The sequence below is a fragment of the Mus musculus genome, chromosome 10, assembly GCF_000001635.26.
Source record: "Mus musculus strain C57BL/6J chromosome 10, GRCm38.p6 C57BL/6J".
In the NCBI taxonomy this organism is placed as follows: Eukaryota; Metazoa; Chordata; class Mammalia; order Rodentia; family Muridae; genus Mus; species Mus musculus.
Genome location: NC_000076.6, coordinates 25,693,850 through 25,715,529, shown reverse-complemented (window position 1 = coordinate 25,715,529; position 21,680 = coordinate 25,693,850). Strand labels below are relative to the sequence as shown.

The following is a 21,680-nucleotide window of genomic DNA, read 5'->3' as shown; positions in this document are numbered from 1 at the left end:
CATCATCCCCCACAAATGACCCCTCTTGAAGGAGGGACTAAAAGAATTAAATATACTGGGCAGTGTTCAGAAGTCAAGATGATCAAAAAAGATTAAAGAATTTGAAATTATGTTGTTAAAGAAAGAAAAGCAAAACAACCAGGAGCCAGATAATACCACTCACAGTCAGTTAGCCATCCTCACTGGAGTTAGAGAAAAGAATTAAACTAAACGGTGTCTTAGTCAGGGTTTCTATTCCTGCACAAAAATCATGACCAAGATGCAAGTTGGGGAGGAAAGGGTTTATTCAGCTTACACTTCCACACTGCTGTTCATCACCAAGGAAGTCAGGACTGGAACTCAAGCAGGTCAGGAAGCAGGAGCTGATGCAGAGGCCATGGAAGGATGTTACTTACTGGCTTGCTTCCCCTGGCTTGCTCAGCTTGCTTTCTTATAGAACCCAAGACTACCAGACCAGGGAAGGCACAAGGGGACTTCCCCGCTTGATCACTAATTGAGAAAATGCATTACAGTTGGATCTCATGGAGGCATTTCCTCAACTGAAGCTTCTTTCTCTGTGATAACTCCAGCTGTGTCAAGTTGACACACAAAACCAGCCAGTACAAAAGGAGGAGGGTCAGGGTATAGCTCTGCCTTTGTTTACAGTCAGAGCCTTGTTTAAATGGCAGCCCTCTATTGTTTGGTTGGCTTAGCTGGCTCTCCTCATATAATGTTAGCTGGCATGGACCTGGGTACAGTAAGCTAGCTTCAAACATACAGTGTTTCTTCCACCTGTGTGCTGGAAATACAGGTTTATACAGCCATTTCTCTGCTTTTACTGGCCTGTTTTGTTTGTTAATGACTTGCTAGTCATATATTGCTCATTCTGAACATTCTTTTCTTAATGACTATGGAGGACCTGGATTTAACTCAGTAATTCCGGGAAACATTAAAACAGCAGAGAGGGCTATAGATGCTGACCAACTTTCTACAATTTTTTCATGGCAGGACCATTCCAGCTTTGCTGTCGACAGCTCGGTGCCTGGGAAGGAGGGAGGCTACATAGCCAGGCGAGTGCCTCTGAGAAGAGACATCAAATCCTTGATCAGAAATTCTGGTTTCACCGGAGTCTTTCCGGAGTCTTCCCAGACTTCTGAGCAGAAAGGAGCTTAATTAAAAATGAAGCCTCGGTGAGAAAGCTTTTGGTGACCGCGTGGGAAGATCAAGGCTTGCTGGGGAGGTAGCTGTGGGCGGCTGGGACAATCCCGCTGCTGGCTCAGAGGAGCTGTGTGGAGCAGCATGAATAAGCCTGAAAGAATCCTTTGCGTGGATTCAACCCCGGGTCTCAGTGTTTTGCCTGAGGTCAGGAATATCTTTCTCTTTTCCAAATTAGGCAATCGCTGACAGCTCAGCCTGTTTTGAAACAGTTGGAGAAAGTTCCTCCGTGAAACTGGAATGAAAGCTCACCTCTTTTTCAAAGTCACCCTCAGGAGACCGCCAAGGCCCAGGATTTAAGGAGGTTTGATCAGGTGAGATTGCCCAGGATATGGCAGCGGAGGACTCCCAGCCATTAGTCTACTCCCTCTTTGATTCTCTCTCAGTTTGAATCCCGTCCTTTGCTGCTGGACAGAATTCTGCGGGCCTTGTGCAGGATTCTCACTGTCCCTCCCACCCCCAGCCCGTGTGCCCATCGGTGTGGTGTTGTCCCCTTCCATATACATACAAGTTTTGCTCAGAGCCTAGACTTTCTTACGTGTTAAGAAGGTATGGGTCTCAGATAAAGGTGGGTGTGGGGAGGAATTATTTTAATTGAGCCCTTTCTGAATAGATCAGAAGAGAAAGAAGATGCCTAATGTTTTTGATGAAACTGTTCTGTTTGGGAGGGGGACTCATAGCTGGACGTCTGAGAGCAGAGTCTGAGAAGCACACCTCAATGATCACCTGCAAAAGAGAGACCTTAGCCCAAAATTGTGCTGTCTTGTATGCTCTCGGCAACCGTGGGTGTTAGGAGGGAGATCAGACCCCTTAGCGGAAAACACAGCCAAAATGACACCTTCCCTCTTCAGCATGGGAGACTGGACACTGAGATAAGGGGAGGGGAGATGGATCAGCTGGTAAACGGCCTTCCATGCAAACACAGTACTTGACGTCAAATCCAAAACCCTTATATAAAAAAGGGCTTGTTTTATTTTTTAAGCCAAGCCTGCTGGTGCAAGACTTTAACCACTGGGATTCAGACTAAAGATGTGGAGACGATGAATCCCTGGGACTCAGGCCAGCTACTCTTGCCCGACTAACACGCCTTAAGACCCACTGAGAGGCCATGACTCAAAAAACCAAAGTGAATGGCTCCTGAGGAACACACACACACACTTTAGTTACTCACACTTGAGTGCTTGGATGACAGTTTCTCAAAAGTGAATGAAGAAATCTGATACTTTAAGGAAAATAATTGGCAGTATTTGTTGTCAGTCTTAAGATCTGAACATTCAAGAGAAAACATGTTCCCACCATGGTCGATCAGACAGCAAGCACTTAAAGTAACTTCCACTTCCACTTAGATCAGCAATAATTTTAGTAGTGTATAGTGACTTGTCAGTACTTGAATTTTTTTATGGACCCAGTGAACCAATACCAGTCATGTCTCAAAACTCATGAGAAAAAAACTCAGTTCAAAACGCAAACGACACAAAACACTTTATTTCAGACTCTGTATTGCAGCTAAGCATTAAGAAACGGCTATAGAATGCAGGAGCCAAAGCAAGAGTAACACCCAATGGTCAGTACTGTGTTTTATAAAAAGGAGCAAAGATGTGTGTGTGTGTGTGTGTGTGTATTGGTATGGTGAGGTGGCAGGGGTGCCTCAGTGGGCCCATGCTGAGGCATTCCTTTCCCCTGAGGTACCAGCCACATGATGGGTAGAGTATAGAATAGAGTTTATTTAGGGATGGGAAGGGAAGTTGAAAAGGGAGTAGGGGAAGAGAAAGGCAGAGAGAGGGAGGGAGAGGGGAGAGAGGCTGGCCAGGAACATGTGAAAAGAGATGGGGGGACTATGGAAGGGGAGAGAGGAAAAGAGGGGTCAGAGAGTTAAAGAAAGAGAAGGGGCAGAGAGAGAAGAGAGCAAGGAGGGGCCAAATAGCCAAATATTTGGGCCAAAATAGCCCAATAAATAGCCCAAATAGGAGACAAATAGCCCAAATAGGGGCCAAATAGCCCAAATAGCAAGCCAGGCCTACCTGGCTATTTCTAAGTAAGTGTGGAGCAGAGCGTAGAAGGAATGCCAACAGCCAGCAGTGAGCACACAGACACCTGCTTTGAATCTCTGAAAGCTGGGGAAAGACAAATATAAAGCACTGAGAGGTTTCAGCCCACACCTGCTAGGGTGGTCACCACCAAAAGATAGATAGATAGATAGATAGATAGATAGATAGATAGATAGATAGATAGACAGATAAAAAGACAAGTGTTTCCAAGCATGTGGAGAAAGTGGATGCCAAGGGTATAGCTGATGTAGAACCATTATTCAAAAACAGTATGGAGATTTCTCAATAAATTAATAATAATAAATTAAGTAATAAGAAATTAAAATAGAAATGTAGAACTATAATATGATCCCATAATTCCATCTCTGTGTCTATATCCAAAGGCAATGAAATTGGTCTGTAAACAAGATATCTACACCCCTGTATTCTTTGCAGCACAATTCACAATAATCAGAAATAGAACCACTTTCAGCATCCACTGATGGACAAGTGGATGGGGAAAATGGGATACATGTGTAGAGCAGACTAGTATTCAGCCTTCAAAGAGAAGGAAATTCTACCACCATGACAGCATACATGACCCTGAAGGGTATTATGTAGGAAAAGTAAGCCAGGCACAGGAAGACACACTTGCAAGATCTCACTTAGAATAGAATCTGAAAAACTCAAACTCAAAAGCAGGATAAAAGAGTGAGTTACTAGGAAATAGAAAGACATCAAGGTGAAGATGTTGGTTAAATTTCAGTGCTGGAACCCTGGTCCTTAGCACAGTGGTTGCAGTTAAAACTGTATATTCTATGCTGGACTTAGTAAATAGATCTTACGTGTTTTCACTGGGAAAAGAATGAAAGAATGCTGTGGACCTGGCTCAGTCAGCCCCCCTCAATCTGCGGAAGAAACCAGGGGGTTCCAGTTACAGGTGGGCAAGGAGTTGGCGACAAAAAGGGTGGCAAACAGGCATGAACACAAGTGAATGTGGTATCTGAATGTAATTTGTCAAATCGAGCACCAGACTTTTAATACAGAAGAAAATGGGGAAGTTAGGTGACATATCAGCAAGGTAAAATGAGGTTTCCGGATGCTTAATGACTCTAACACAAAACAGAGGAATGCAAACATAAAGACTGACAGGAACTGGGCAATAAAACAACTGAGACAAAGTCAGCTCTATCTAAGGTCAGCCATATTCTCAGAAGCCAGGTGTGAGGTCTTTACACTCCTGGGGCAAGGGCTTTCATGCCCAAGTCATGGTTCTAATTAGGGAGTTGCCCTCTAGCTAACCATCTCATGAATAGTGCAATACTCTAAAACCACAGCCTGATCTACTTCCTAAACCATTGTACATTCCTGTATATGGGAGTGACTTGGCTTTTATTCTGAGTGATAGTGTGGGGGGACTTTCTACTAATAAGTAATGTAGTCTGCCATACATAACTATAATAAGAATTCTAAACTTACTTTGCTAAGCTTGCCCTGAGATTTCTAACTCTATGTAGTAGATAGTAATGCCTGATTTCTTTCACTATCTCTCTTACAATACTAGAGGCAATTCCGAATGTCACTGAATAGGTAACATTCTTACTGAATTCCAAGCCCAGGGTTGGCTCAAGGACTACCTAGGGCATTGGTGAAGGCCAGGAAGCAAAGTTTGATTTTGCTTAGGTATTTGGCAAGTCATTGCTTGGAGGCACCCATAATAAAACAATACTGAAAGAAAGCACACAGATCCATTCGCAAGGACAAGTTTGGAGCATTAGTTATACGGGATGTCACAATTCCAGGAGACTAAATTTCTGTGAACTTTTTGCCTCGGGACTGTGTCCAGGTTTTTTGGGCCTGTCTCACACACACACATACACACACACACACACACACACACACACACACACACACACACACACACACACACACACGTATCACTACTGGAGTGAATGTAGCAAAAGAAGAAAGAAAAACAGCAGTTTCCGGGGGGGGGGGGGTGTGGGGGGGGGGGTTGGGCAGGGAATGACTTCTTGATGTTTTAGCAAAACGTGATGTGTTTACTTCCCTGGCATGCAGCTGCAATGTTCTTCTCACCTCTCCTAGCTGTGTGTTGCCTGAATCTAACAGACCAACTGCACATATGGAAATGGGAATCCCAGTGTCTTCTACTAATCCATATATCAAAGAGATTTCCCAAAAGGCAGAATAATGATCTTCCTCTTACAACTAATATATTTTTGTCTTTGAAAATAGTTACTTTTCATAGAGTATATGATATTAGCATATAGTGGGCTAGTCCTTTTAATTACCTTTTTAACTTCTCGGAGTTAATTTCTAGTTGATAGCTTGGTAGGTGTCACTCAGAAAAATAAAATCTTGGTGAGGTTCTTTGTAATGGTTGAAAGAAGCGCAGAAGCCAGGCTTTGAGAGTGTGAGCCTGTATGTTCATTCTAGGGCTGTTACGCCGACATCAGTCTGTGGCTGGTCTTTTTACTTGGGATGCGAATGACTGAGAGCAAGTATGATTATTCATCTGTCAATGTAATCTAAGTATCACAGGTGGAATACAGCAGATGACAGATGCTTAAGAGATGTCTTCTTTCTACATTCAGGTTCGTATGCTAGATCATCCTTGACCTGACAGGAAAAATAGCACAGCTGGGCAATGCATGACAAAACAGAAAACGTTGTGTTGTGATTTGTATTAAAGTGCCCAGTGAGTTATAAGAAAAAAGGAAGGATGATTAGAAACCTGTGAAAATTAAGAGATCTTATGAAATGGAAAGTTTCTGGATGTGACATGTGATACAGAGTCACATGGTGTTTTACTGAGGCGAGACATGCAGGAGGGCATGTGATGTTTGGAGAGAGTAAAAATAGGACTCAAGGGACAGTGATGGGGCAACGCTTCAGTCTCACCTCTTCTGGTCTTCACTTTGTTGAGGGAGGCACAGCAGAGAACTTCTGGTGTCCCAGGTGGTCCTGGTCACTCCTGCAGATTTGGAGGAGGTCTGGCTGTTTCTGCTGGGTCGTGCCCCCACTTCTGATTTGTGTTTGCTATCCTGACACTACTGAACTGGATTGCTGGTATCCTGACAAACAAGAGATGGCAATTGCCCCAAAGAACTACTCCTAAATAGGTCCGCATCTCCTTGTCCTATTTACCATCTTTTCTCCCCTGCCTTTGGACAGTGGGCTGGAAGGGGGTGGGGGGGTCAAAGCGTTTGAGAACCCTTATTAAAAGAAAGTTTTGAAAAATCTGAGCCTACAATCTTGCATCTACTAAAATAAGCCTGTTTTAAAATTCCAGAAGGTCACACAAATATTTCAAAGAAAGAATACTTATAACAATATTTCCAGACTGAAGAAATCAGAATGTTATTTCTTGATACAATCTTTTCATCTTTTTATTTTTGCTTATGTGTATGTATGGCATATGTGTACAGATGCCCGTGGAAGCTGAGAATTGAACCGGGGTCCTCTGGAAGAGCAGCAAGCTCTCTTAACCATTGAGTGAATCTCCCACCCACTCTCAATAAACCCTTAATAAAAATTTGTATATGACTTCAAGTTGCAAAGACTGAAATTTGGCTCTCTCAGACCATATGCCAGGATACTAGTTTGCAACTATAGTAAAATGAGAGCTATGTAAGGAAGAAAATGTCATCATTTAAATTACCTGTAAAGGCTGAGCGCAATGCAGCTGGCAACCGGGTTGCTAGGAGGTTGTGGAGGCGAGCATCTGTCCCTACAGTCCAGAGGGTTTTAATTCCTGTATCCTGTTTACTTTGGGGGTAGGGGTAACTGTGCTTATGGTTCACACTGGAAATGGGACTTGGAATTTGTGCCTTAGCACACCACTCCAGGGGTGAGATTTTATTTTAAAACGAACAAGCAAATCAAAGAGAAAAACCAGTGAAAGGCGTCCTCCACCGGCCTAAGTCTCCCCCCCCCCCACCCCCCACCACCACCACCCTGGTACTAACCATTTAGTTCCAAGGCACACTGCAATCCAGGTTCCTGATCATTTCAACAGGTGTTTCCCAGGCTGCCTGCCAGGAACCACAGGGGTTCCTGCCAGGAGGAGTCACACTCAAAAAGAAGAGAGCCACCAGCTGGCTCCCTGGAACTCAGCCCCCCACCTCCTTGCTCCTAACTCAGAAAAGATCTAGCTGGTTCCGCACCTGCTGCCTTCCCAGGGGCTGATGGCCTCTTCCGCCAATACTCAACAGTGCTCTGAGTGCTGGCGTGATTGGAATTCTGAGACCTCCAAATGGGGCCGCTTTCTCACTTCACCTCCAGACGACTAAGAAGATGGAAGGGGAAGTACAGGCAGTGAACCAGGAAGCGCATCGACTCAGAGGCACTTGACCCTCCCAGGAGTCGGCCAGGACGCCTGCTGGCTGGCGCAGGTGAGCATGAGCTCTGTTTAACACTTGTTTTCTTCCTGCCTCACTTTCTTATAGATCTTCTCTCCTGAGGAGTTTTACTACCAAAAACTGCCAGACTTCGGAAGAGACCAGTGTTCCTAACCAGGGTTGAGGTCTCTTTTGGTTCAATTTAAGATGACTGGTTCCTTGATTTTTTCCAGCTAGGGATTGAGTCGTTTCTCCCCAAAATTTTGAACACAGTGATTGCATTTGGGAACAGAGCCTTCAGTCTAGCATCTGTCTACCTCTTCAGGACCAGGACCACAGGAGCTGTTTTGACTTTGTTCAGCCTTGACTGCTAATTTTTAATAATTCAATGTAAAGTACATGGATTGTGATTGCCAGCTTTCTGTTACTATAACAAATACCAGCGACAAATCAATGTATGAAGCAAAAAGACTCAGGTTTTGACTCACAGGTTTTGAGATTTCAGTCCCTGATTCCTTTGGGGCTGGGCTAAGCAGAGAAAAGCCACTTACATCTTGGTTGTGATGTTGAAAAAATAAAGCAATATTAAAGGGGTTAGAGACACACCCCTTGGCAGGAAAGACTCACGTCCAGTAGCTGGTAGACTTCCCACTGGATGACAGCTCTTTAAAATATCCACCAACCCCCAATAGTCCTCAACTGGAGACCAAGACTTCGGAGCATGTGCAACGTGGGGGAACATGTAAAATCCGTCCCACACACAGTGTTCCCATTCTGGTGCCCAAAGACTTATGTCTGTCTCACCATGCAAACAACCCGGCCCAGCAGGGGTCTCTGAAACCTTCACTGCTCGGGCATTGTTCAAAGATCCAAGGTTAGTATCTCCTTTGCAATGCCAACCAAATTCAAATGGGAGCCTCTTCAAGAAAAATCAAAGAGCAAGTCACAAGCTTCCAAGATGCAGTGGCAGAGGGTTAAGTGTCCCACTCCAAAAGGGAGGAAAAGAAGGGTCAGACTGAAGCAAGAGCGGAGAAGAGCTTTACAGCCCATAGCATCCAGCATACTGTGGAGGGCTGCAGATTCTCTAAGGCTGAGGTAGCTCATCCCTGCAGTTTGCTGGCTACACCCCAACTAGCTATTTTCTGGGGGGGGGGGGGGGGGGTTCTGCTTGCTATCTGCACTTCCCAAGATAGGTGGTTCATGCTGTGGCATCTGTCTTCCTGGGGTCCCTATTATAGCTTTGACCCCTAAAAGTCATTCCCATTATTCCATATAGGAAGGGTTCTCACACTTCCTAAAGCCGGGACACGTTGATACAGTTCCTCATGTTGTGGTGATTCCCAACCATTAAATTATGTCATTGCTACTTTATAAATGTAGTTTTGTTACTGTTATGAATGATAATGTATATATCTGACATACAGGATATTTGATATGTAACCCTCAAAGGGGTTGCGACCCGCAGGTTGAGAACCACGGGGTTAGAGTCTAGCCTTTTCTAATCATGAGGCCATAAACAAATTATCTTTCCCCTTCGACTTGTTTATAAAATGAGGACAGTGATAAGCTCCCATTTCATTGCTCACAAGGATGAGAGGAAACAAATGCAGATTAGATGCTGTGAAGGCTGGTTCTGGGTCCAGTGGTCTGAGCAGAGGAATGCCCAGCATGTCAATGCTTTTTCCTGGTGTGTCTGTGAGGGTATTTTTAAGAGATCAGCAGTTCAAGTGGGCACTGTCCAATCAGCAGAGAACACGGGGAGGGTGAGAAAGGATGGATTTCATCCTTCAGCTGATGTGTGCATGCCCTTCTCATGAACATCAGAGCTGCTGATTCTCAGGCTGTCAGCCTGAAACCAGGACTTACACACTCTCCTGGCTCCCAGTTCTTTAAACTTGGACTCCATCACACTCCCGGCCTTCCTTGGCCCCCAGCTGGCAAATGGCTAATATGGGACTTTTACATCCGCCATGATCTCCTAAGGTAATCCTCATCATATATTTCTCTATAATATACATCTATATTCATATTAGTCCCTACATAGATGTATATTATGTGCCTCTGTGTAGAGCCTGTTGGTTCTTTTTCTCTATAATCCAGGGCCCAGAGCATGTGTTTCCACACATACTACTCTCATTGGTGGCTTCCGTAGATGCCCGAAGAGTATCTGAGGACCACATCACTATACTGTCTGGTGTTTTAAAGACCACAACCTTTCATCTTGAAATTTCAAGGGTAAGTACCAACTCTAGTTTCTGAGAGAATTCTATGCTTTGTCTAGTCACTGTTGTGAAAATCAGACCAGAGGCTCGGAGCACTTTGCAGTCTGTCTTCTACCACTACTAACAGATCCATATACCTGAAGAAAGAAGAGCTTCTGCTAACAAGCCTCCTGTAGCTCAGATCGCTAAGTCAGTGAGTCCCAAAACCAGTTCAAGATCTCCAACTCCCCATCACCCATCTGCCAAACAGATAAGTCTGTTGAGAAGATGTTTTGGGGTCTCAGGGAGGGAGACCATGCACCTGTAGAGACTTAGCTACTGTACATTTTGAATAATACTTCAAATATACACTTTGAAAACCAGAAAACCAGAGCATTTGAAGTACACAGCAGAAGGCATACATCTGAAAAGAACTTTAATCTCAACTTTTGTTTTTTTTTTAACAAAATAAAGTGCTGCTGTGACGTTAACGCTGAGAAGACTTTGCAAACACCCCTTTAATATGGGAGAGCTCACTCCACATTTTCAGCATGAGCAGCCTCTGTCTCTGCCTTCTTACCAGGTTCATTTACTTACAAAATTGAATCCTGGGTCGTGAAAATGCTACTATAGAACAAACTCCCTGAAGACTTTCCATCGCATTGTGTTCTTGGATCTTTGAAGGCAGATTTACAGCTTTCACGCTTAACCCCTTTACATGAATACTGCAGAGTGTAAACTTATTTTTTTAAAAAAACACATATACTAGCCGGGCGTGGTGGCGTATGCCTTTAATCCCAGCATTTGGGAGGCAGAGGCAGGCAGATTTCTGAGTTCGAGGCCAGCCTGGTCTACAAAGTGAGTTCCAGGGCAGCCAGGGCTATACAGAGAGACCCTGTCTCGAAAAACCAAAGATAAATAAATAAATAAATAAATAATAAAAATAATAAAAACACATATACTTTTTAAAACAGTATGGAAAGGGGAATCCAATTCCCCTCTCTTCTCCTTAAGGACTGAAGCCACTGCTAGCATATACTCACATGTGCCGCATGCTTTGTTAGCACAAGATGAACAGAGAGGAGAAGCCAAGGGAAGGGAATATTGCGTAGCTTCCTGTTATGGCCACAAATGCCTAGAGGAATTGGCTTAGGAAGAGTAGAGCTTTGCTTGGTTTCTTTGGAGGTTTCAGTCCCTGGCTAGCTGGTTCTATCACCGTTAGATATAGCTAGTCAACAAAATGTCATGCAGGAGCCCGTGGAGGATGATGCTTGCTCTGGAGCCAGAATGGTCCAAGAGGGAGAAGAAAGGATTAAGGTTCCACTGCAAGCAAGTAAGCCCCCAACTTCCCAGGGTACCAAGCTAGGGAAAGTCTCTAACATCTGAGCTTTCCAAGTCCCAGCTAGAGCACACATTCTGGAATTTATGAAAAGTTTTAACTACCACTTCCTAAATTCTATCTGAAATTTCTTGTTATAGATTTGCATATGTGCTTCTTAAACTCTTCCCATGTGCCAGCCCAGCCTGATGAGGTTGCCAAGGCACAGAAGGAACCGCTAGACATTTTTTTTTTTCTGGTGGAAACTTCTACATAAATTTCTAAGTAGTTTGGAAACTGACAAAAAAACAAAAAAAAAACAACAAAAAACAAAAAAACCCTCAAGTGTCTGTCTTGATGTTGACATACAAAAAAACCTTGGGGAAATATTTCCTAACTCAACCCACACTGGAATATGACTATCCAATGGTGATACAATAATAACAGTCACTGGACAACAGTCTTAGAGGAGGCCACTGAAGATTATCGTAGTTGCTTAATCTGATATAAGCTGTGGGATTTACTCTAAATAAATATAAAATTATCTATTCTGTTTTAATCACATAGCTATCACAATATTAAATATCAAAATAAATATTTCAAAGTAAAAATATCTTGCTTATTGTCAGCATTTAAATTTTTGTGCCTTATCTTCATATGCATGGTTAAACATTTTCTTAATAGAGGGAAAAGGGATGCTATGAACAATCTTTCATGTTAATGAACAATCCTATCCCAAGAGACACTAAAATACACGAGAGAATAGTACGAAAATGCTCTGGATAGGATTTTCTTCACCATATATGCATGTAATTAACTGTTTATAATCACTTGGCTATAAGCAGTATTTATACAGCCCAGTGTACTTTCAAAATATTTGCTCATTTATACTGATTATGATAAGATATTATTATATTATATCATATGATTATGATAAGAATATGCTAGCTTTCAACAAGCAATATTATGTATTAACTTAGTGTTCTTATTAGGTAAGTATCCAGCATTTATCCAACCAGCTTCCATTTGCCACATTTAACAGAATGGACAGAATTGAATCACTGAGAATAAAAATAATCTACAAGAGTGGTTTTTGAATCCTCAGTTTTACTTAAATTATAAAAGTGATGCCTAAAACACAGATTCCCAGTGCCAGAATCAGATCATCTGCCCCTGTACCAGCACACGCTGCTGTTCAGCTCTAAGTCATGAGCTGAACAGAATGTGGTATGTCAGGTCCCCTCTCCCCACCCTCTCTCTCCTCGTTCACCAGTGACTGATGGCTAGGAATGCTGAGTGGTGATGGAGAACTCACCACCAGAAGTACCTCCTGGAATTTAATAGCACCATCTGAATGGTGGTTCAGTCAATCTCCGTCTCTGCCTCTGGGGAGACAACACAGACACATGTAATTCTGTAAAAAAAAAAGAAAAAAGTATGATTATTTCAAAGCCCTGTGTTAACAAATTGACTCATCATCACTACTATCTTATTTCTTTAAAAATAATCAAAGAGCTAACTTTTCCATGTTCTGTACAAAACAGTGATCAGAAGCCATCTTGATCTCTAGAAGTTTCCTAGTGACCCAAAGAGTTAAGTCCTGGTTCTCCTGGCATTGTCCCACTTTTCTGAGACATTGTTACTCAGAGCAGCTACTGTTATGTGTTAAAAGACTCTAAGACCGGGTCTCCAGAGTCAAGAAAGACAAATGGAAAACCCAAATACCCAGGTGCCCTTGTCCCAACCTCAAACCTGCCAAAACAAAACACCTGAGGGTGCAGCAGCCCTGGCTGTGCTGAGGGGACATTCAGATGTTTCTGCAAGGAGATTCTCAGGGAAACACTTTCAGAGTATAGGATGAGGAAGTAGGGAAACGCCTCCTTTACTCTCTCCCTCCCACCCTTCCTCCCTCTCCCTTCTTATTATACAGCACCCAAGGTTGCTTATTGAGGTAGGAACACAATGCAGGCTCCATTCCCACACCTCAAGGACCATCTTGTTCTGTTAGATCCTCCTTCCCACACCAGACATTTTCTAACTGCTGCTACCAATAGTATAAAATTTCCATTCAGCTCCACACGCTTGAGAGGACTGAAGTGGCGCCTGCAGGAAGGAGTGCAGTGAGTGGGAAGGGAAGAAGCATCGTAAAACCATTTCAGGCTTCATCCAGTCCCATCAGCAGAGGCCTCAGAGCCCTTCTAGCACATTCTGCAACACTCTGAAGATATACAAGGTTTTCTTGGCAGGAAAAAAAAATATATTCTGTCTGTTTTCTAGTCATGAGTGAATCACTGGAAGAAAGTATGGGGAACTGTGCCTGGGGATACACTTCACTTCCTAGTAAAGGTCCTCACTTCCTGTTCACTTCCTAGTAAAGGTCCTCACTTCCTGTTCACTTCCTAGTAAAGGTCCTCACTTCCTGTTCACTTCCTAGTAAAGGTCCTCACTTCCTGTTCACTTCCTAGTAAAGGTCCTCACTTCCTGTTCACTTCCTAGTAAAGGTCCTCACTTCCTGTTTACTTCCTAGTAAAGGTTCTTTACTTCTTGTTTGCTTGCTCTTAGTATTTTAGAAGAGGACTGCTCTCTCAGATCCACCACCCACATAGTCAATTTTTCAGAAAGCAGTGGAAGCAAGCTCATTCTCCTCCCCTCTTTTTTGCAGATTTGGTCCTTATTGGTCCCAGACCAACCCAGGAGAGAGGAGCAATGCTCAGCACAAATTTGGATTTTCCATCATTTCAAGCAGATGTGCGAAGCCAGATGTGGACCAGCTCAAGGAAGGAGGGCCTTATGGCCAGAGTATTTTACATAGTCAGTGGTATAACTCATGAGAGCTAAATAGAAAAACGATGAATTTAGATGCAGAACTAAGCAGAGTGAGAGGAAAGAAAAAGGCTTGTCACACAATCTTGTCTCTGTTATCCAACAAGATATGCTAACATTTCTTTAGGGTTGAGGAATCCCCTTGTGAAGACTATGTGTGTATACATGTGTATATGTATGTGTATTTGTTTCAGAGTGTGTGTGTGCACGCATTCATATGTACTATCTGCTCTAGTCAGAGAGGTAAGATAGCCAAGGCTAATGAAGGATGCAAGCCTGTTGAAATGAATCAATATTTTGGCCTCCTCTGGCAACCACATGAACAAATGTAATCTGAAAAACATTATTAAAACCCATAGCCCCCAGACATTGTAGGTTTGTGTGGGCAAAAGTAATTACAGAACTAATTCCTTTGTGTTATTGAAAATGCCTTAGGCTTGGTATTGATATGGCAAGAACAGCGATCTGTGAAAACAAAGCAGGCTTCCTTTTTGCTTTAATTTACTCTGGTCACAATTCTTTCTTCCTTTGTTAAATTGCCGAGTTTTACCCAGAATGCTCAATATGATAAAGGAGACAAATAGCCTGTGTCAACTCTACACTTGGGGTTTCTATGAGATAGGCACATGGCCTAATGGGTACTGTTGGACAAAGGATATCTTAGCTTCTAAAGTACCTTTGTAGCAGAATTACCTAAGGAGCCTTTTAAAACTGCAGGTGCCTGCTCTCCAGCCCAGATAACCTAGTTCAATTCATCAGTGTGGATTAAGGCATTCATATATACTCAGTCTGAGTCCATTCATTCAATAGCTAGTCACTGGGAACTTAGTTAGAACCTATTATCAGTCAAGTTTCTCAGCACATGAAAGTAAATAGAAGAGAAATGGGTTTGGAGAAACAACTCTTTGGGTAAGAGCACTTGATGAGCAATCGAGAAGACTGTAGGTCAGTCCCAGCACCCACAAAATGAGCCACAAGTCTTGCATAAACCTGTAACCACCAGCTCCGAGGGGACAGGGACAGAAAGATCCCTGGAACTCACTGGTTCTCTAGTACGGCTGAGAGAATGTGAAGCCCAGGTTCCAGGAGAGACCCTGCCTCAAAGGAAAAGGCAGAGACTAAAATAAGACATTAGTCTCCATCTTCTGTCTCTGCATGCTCACTCAGGCACAAGCACGGAGTATACACACACACACACAAATAAATAATTAAGGCTAAAGAAATCTCTGCTCTTCCAGGGGATCAAAGTTCATATCCTAGCACCCACAGCAGGTAGCTCACAACCACTTTTAACTTCACCTCCAGAGGACCTGACGCCCTCTTAAGGCCTCTGCAGGAACTAAATGCACACGATGTACATACAGACACAAATACATATAAAAATTTTTGAATAAAAAATAATTTAAAAAAAAACAGAAACAGTAATAGCCTTAATGGAGCTGGCACACATGAAGTTCACAAATAGTAAGTATAGCATGCCAACAGCCATAAGTCACATGGAAAAGGAAGCAGGAGAGAATAGGAGGCTTAGGAGGCTTAAAGGGGACAGAATTTTTAATAGGGGAGCTGGAAAACTAGAGTCATAGAAAAGAGTTAAAGAAGTAAGCCACATAGAAACCACAGAAATATAATTGAAAGGTCATAGATAAAGATCCTGGGCTAGGAATATGGCCAATTTATGTTTGATGAACAATACAGAAGGAGTTGGGCTGACATGAATAAAGTCAGAGAAGAATCAGATAAAAGCCAACAATGAAGGACCCTGCGAGTCAAGACAGAGACTCTAGTGTTTTGTTTGCTTTGAGGAGACTTGAGCAGAAGAATCTAAGTTGAGCTTTGTACTGTCAGCCTTGTCTACTTCAATAAAAACAGGCAGAGAGAGAGCCTTGAAGGGAAAGAAACAGATCCCTTGGAAACTGGTTCGTGATCCAGTCCACAGTGGCTTGGGCCCAGGATGACAGCTGGGGATGGAGAATATAGATCCAGGGTATGTTTTTAAAGAAGTACAGACAGGATTTGCTGATGGACAGAACTGTGGGTGTCAGAGAAGCCGGGCAATCAAAGTTCCTTCCCAACCCAGAACCACAGATAGAGAAGAGTTCCTTCTACAAGGGCAGGAAAGAAAGACCCAAGGGAAATGCTAAGAGCATTTTGTATCAGATGTGCTATATTTGAGTTCCGTGTCGAAAGAAGTGTTAAACAGGTGGGGGAACAGAGCTCAGAAATACGTCTATGCTGGAAATATAAATTTGGCTTCAAGAAGCACATAATTTAAAGTCATGAGTGTGGGTGCCATTGCTCAAGAAGGATTCAGACCTGCTTCCTGGTTTATAGATGGATCTGTCTTTCTCTGTGTCTTCACAAAGTATTTCTGTTCTAGGGACACAAACCCTATTTGCTTGCCTTCATACCACAGTCAATCCCAATGTCCCCACTCCTGATACTAGGAACGAGGATCTAGGAGTTTGAAGGAATGTAAACATCAAATCCACTCGGAGTACTGGGAAGTCATAGTTAGGATGTAGAGCCCAGGCAGTGGCCTGATTTCCAAGCTGGTTGTTATTCTTGGCACCCAAGGGCTCCTCAAGTCTGCTCCTTCAGCATAGACTCTGTACCTCATGGTAGGCCCCGCACTCTTCTGAGCTTCCCATCTCACCCTTCTGCCATCTGCTGTGAAATGCAGCTGTCAACAAACAGAATGTCTTTGACTGAGTGTTCCATAGAAATGTTATCAACAATAAAAATCAAAGCCCTCATTGGCTGCCTGCTGAACCAAGGTGAAGAGTAGATTCTGACAGGGAGACTCTATTGTTGGAGGTACCACATACGTGAGTCATAGAACTTGAAGATTTCATACTGATACAAAAAACGTCATCCCTACTGCCTAACCTTCATAGTGCTGGAGGATGCTATGCATACCACTGAAGGAAAAAGTATTAGTGGACCCTGAAAGTTCCAACAACCACCAACCTGGCAAGATATGCCCACTGGTATAACAGTAAAGCAATCACTTTCTGATTGGCTTTAAGGCCCACCTCAAGATGAACCCATTCCTAACACCATTTTAGGAGCTATGAACCTGTGACTAGTTAGATCTTAGACCCCAGGGAAAAATCTAATACTATTATTCTGCTATGTAGACATAGTATTAATCCAACTCCTATTGACTTATTGTTATACTCAAAGGTTTGTGCATCCCTCAGCTCTCATCAGAGAAGTCTCTAGTTGCTTGCAGTTAACACAGAGACCCACAACTGGTCAAAGAGCAGAAAGTAAGAGACTGTGGAGTGATCACCTCTAGATGAGACATTTTATCAGTCCCTCCCTCTGGACCATCAGGAATCATTGCAGAAGAGCAGGTGAAAAGGTAGGGTTAGTTTTGTTTAAGGGTGTGACCCTAATAGGTCAACCATGCTCCATTGAATGGCCCCATATGCAAGAGTTTTGGAGCAGCACAAATTGCACTCTGGATTTTTCAAATAAAAAGAGGATGTAAAGTTGGCTGTGTTGGGAGGTGAGAATGTATCTACAGGGAGTTGAAGAAGTGGATATAATCAAAATACATTGTATGAAATTCACAAATAATTAATAAAAATATTGTTTTGAAAAATCTACTTACACCCAGTCTACTTGTCATTTTAATGTGTTAATAGTTTTGATTTCCCATAATGAGCCACCAAATGCAGACACTATTCATATGCCAGCAAGATTTTGCTGAAAGGACCCTGATATAGTTGTCTCTGGTGAGGCTATGCCAGTGCCTGGCAAACACAGAAGTGGATGCTGATAGTCATCTATTGGATGAAACACAGGGCCCCCAATGGAGGAGCTAGAGAAAGTACCCAAGGAGCTGAAGGGGTCTGTCTGCAACCCTATGGGTAGAACAAAACTATGAACTAACCAGTACCCCCAGAGCTTGTCTCTCTAGCTGCATATGTAGCAGAAGATGCCCTAGTTGGCCATCATTGGGAAGAAAGGCCCCTTGGTCTTACAAACTTTATATGCCCCAGTACAGGGGAACACCAGGGCCACGAAGTGGGAGTGGGTGGGTAGGGGAGCAGGGCATGGGGAGGGTATAGGGAACTTTCGGGATAGCATTTGAAATGTAAATAAAGAAAATATCTAATAAAAATTTGAAAAAAATAGTTATAATTTATCGTATTAAGTTTGAGCTGGGGACCACCAAGACTCAGTAGGTAAAGACACCTGCTGCCATGCCTGATGACATGACTTCAATTTCAGACCAAGGTAGAAGAAGACAACCAGTTTCCATATTTCTCTGACTTTCACAGGGGCACTGTGGCACAAAGATGCAATATAAATTATGATATCAAATGTATACGAGATTATTATTAACTGTGATTACCATGCTCTGTAGCAGGTCTCAAAAACTTATACATACTGTCTAACTGAAGCTTTTCACCTTGCACCAGCATCTTCTACCCCCAAGCCCCTTCCATTCCATCCTCTGAGCATCTCCTCTCTCCTCTCTACTTCTATGACCTTGACATATTTTAGATCTCGGGTGTAAATGGGTTCTCTCAGTGCTTACAGCTCTGATTCTGGCTCATTTCACTTTTAAATTATATAACAATATTCTCTACGGTCTTCCATGGTTATAGTTTGGGTGCTAAATGTCCACCAAAAGTCTGTGTGTTGAAGGTCTGGCTCCCCTGTAGCATAGCTGGGTTCTGTTGGGATCCAGGGGCAGAGAGGCCTAAGGGAAGCCCTTAGCTCCCTAGGGGTGTGCTCTTGGGGGAGACTGCAGGACCTCAGTCTTTCCTTTCTTTTCTGCTTTCTTGGCACAAGATGAGCAGTTTACTTCACCCTGCACTTCCAGCATTGCCACACAGTACATCCAACAAGAGCCTCAATAAAATGACTATTAGACAGGACCCTCCAAAGCCACGAAGGAGAACCACCTGTTCTCATCATAAGCTATCATCTAGATTGTGTCCATTATATAAAAAAAGCTACCACATTCACATTGCTACAAACTTGAGAATGTGATCTTCCTAAGACTACATAATGTCCCACAGTGTATCTCTAGCTCAGTTTCTGTATCTGTCCATCCATCCACGGACAGACTCTCAGGTTGATTGCGCATGACTATTTCTGATTGATGCTCCAGTGAGCTTGGGAGTGAAGCTACCTCTTTAGCATGCTGCTTTCCTCTCTTTTGCACATATATCCACCGGCAGTGGGCTGTTTTAGCTTTGAGTCATGTCCATGCCCTTTCCATTAAGTCTGCATTCATTCGCATTCCCTATGACAATGTGCAGGTTTTTTTTTTCCTCTGCATCCTTAACACTTGTTATCCTTTGTCTTTTTAATAATGTCTCATTATGGCTGCAGCTTGCACCTCCTGGGTGAAGAACATTTCCTTCTATAACCATTGGCCATTTGTGTACCTTCTTTTCTGAAATAGCTATGTAGTGCCTTTACCTGGTTTTTTTTTTTAATTGTTAATTTTATATATTGCTACAACAAGGGCATATCGAGGTTATAAGGTTTGGCACATTTACCAAAGCAAGAATATCCTGGGTTCTGCGTCCTGATGAGCTGCTATGTGCCTCGTAATAAGTGGAGAAGTGATTCATTTGCAAAGTAGCAGGGGGTGAGTCACACCAACTACCTCTCATTTCCCAGACAAATGAAGATAAGTACATGGAGAATTCTATCGACAGCAGAGTGCTTTAAAAGGCATTATCCATGCAACTTCTACGCCCTGACGGTCCTACGTCCTGGACAAGCAGGCTGCCTGAGCAAAAGGAGACCTCAGACAACTGTCACCCCAGAAAGCAACGGAGACTGAAAGAATTTTAGGGTCTCACTGTGCTCTGTATCAAGGCCTTTCTTCCCTTTTACAGATGCTCATTGTGATGGTTTGTATATCCTTGGACCAGGGAGTGGCACCATTTGAAGGTGTGGCCTTGTTGAAATAGGTGTGACCTGGTTGGAATGGGTGTGTCACTGTGGGTGTGGGTATAAGATCCTCACCCTAGTTGCCTGGAAGTCTGTCTTCCACTAGCAGCCTTTGGATGAAGACATAGAACTCTCAGCTCCTCCTGCACCATGCCTGCCTGGATACTGCCATGCTCCCACCTTGATGATAATGGACTGAACCTCTGAACCTGTCAGCCAGCCCCAATTAAATGTTGTTTTTTATAAGATTTGCCTTGGTCATGGTGTCTGTTCACAGCAGTAAAACCCTAAGACACTCATAGTATGCTGACTGACTAATATTTTATTTCAGTTAATATCCATAATTTTCCAAAGGATGCTATTTGTGTGTGCATGTCTATGAGTAACAGTAGAATAGCCCTAAACTGCTACTCCAAAGGCCTGGAATAATTTTCTTTTGTAGTTGAAAACAAGATGAGTTCAGTGTGTGTGTGCGTGTGTGTGTGTGTGTGTGTGTGAGTGAGTGTGTGTGTGTGTGAGTGAGTGTGTGTGTGTGTGTGTGTGTGTGTGTGTGTGTGTGTGTGTGTATCTGCAAGCATGTAGAGATCAAAGAGCAATCCAAGTTATTGTTCTTCAGGAACTAGTTTTTATGGCAGGGGTTTCTCACTGGCATAGAACTCACTGAGACCAACTGGCCAGTAAGCTGACCACTGTTTCTCAACTCATTCAGTCTTTATAACCACACATCTCTACTTCTGACTTTTTAAAACATGGGTTATGGGTACTTAACTGGTGACTCTGAGACTTGACCTCAGTTCCTCATGCTTCCATACTGAGGAACTCTCAGCCAGGGGTTGCTATTTCTTAAGCTGTGAAGGTACCAGTCATCCAATGAGAAGTCGGTATAGATAAAACACTTGAGAGCTTCCAAGGTAAACAAGCTGTGCTTCCCTTACTGGGAGTTACAAGTCAGTTAAGAACACCCACATTTTCAGGCTTGTGAATGGGTGAAGTTCCACTGCATGCAGGGAATTTTCCAATGGAAACATCATTCTTTCATGGTACAGGGAGGCAGCTGCCCCTGTGAAGCCAGGATGCTTGGCAGAGGGACTGGAGTCTGTAATAAAAGTGTGTCAGCTGTTGCCTTCTGCTTCCAAACACTGACCAGGGAACGTTACTAACACGGGACATGGAGATGGAATTGCCTTTGGGTTTTGTTTGTTGTGCTTCAAGCCTGCTATCTCTCCCTATGTCTTCTCTTTATCCTTTTCTAGAAGCGTCAATCTAGATGAAAGTGGAAAGGGTTCATACCTCCGTACAGCCATGTATAGAAACCCTGCATGTTCACAGAGTCAGGCATGTAGGAGTCAGGCAGGTGATGTGTGGATAACTGATGCCACACTGTTCAACTGATTAATGACTCCTGCTTGACACAGCTGCACTTCAAATGGAATGCCATGCTCCCAAAGTACCAATGAGGAACTCATTTCAGTGCTCAGAAAAATAAAGAGACAATTTAAAAGGTGTGTCGAGTAAAGAACCAAGGCTAAATCTTTCATGTTTCCTTCCCAGGAATGAAAATAATATTCATTAGCAAGTTACATGAAGACACAATTTGAAGCCGGTCTGTTCTCCACAGTGAATTCCAAGCCAGCAGGTTTACAGAGCAAGTTTTAAAGGGGGTGGGGGGAAAGAGTCAATAAGGTGTAAACATTAGAGAAATGAAGAAAGCTTTTACAGAAACTCACAGAAAGGAGAATAGAGTTGGGCAGAAAACATAAGGAATGTCAACCTTATCAATAATCAACAAATGTAACTAAATAATGCTATAGTATTCTTTTATCAAATTTGT

At 43.0% G+C, this 21,680-nt stretch overlaps 1 long non-coding RNA gene across 3 annotated transcripts; it reads left to right on the top strand.

Annotated features, from left to right (window-relative positions):
• The first annotated feature begins 1,258 nt into the window (after positions 1-1,258).
• Gm36543 lies at positions 1,259-16,786 on the top strand. Of its 3 annotated transcripts, none has more exons than XR_380210.3 (4): positions 1,259-1,508; positions 7,527-7,636; positions 9,683-9,817; positions 13,764-16,786. It is a non-coding gene; the product is annotated as a predicted gene, 36543 (long non-coding RNA). The 3 variants fall into 3 exon arrangements; XR_380209.4 differs by having other exon boundaries at positions 7,457-7,636; XR_871536.3 differs by lacking the exon at positions 1,259-1,508 and having other exon boundaries at positions 7,265-7,636.
• Positions 16,787-21,680: the final 4,894 nt, after the last annotated feature.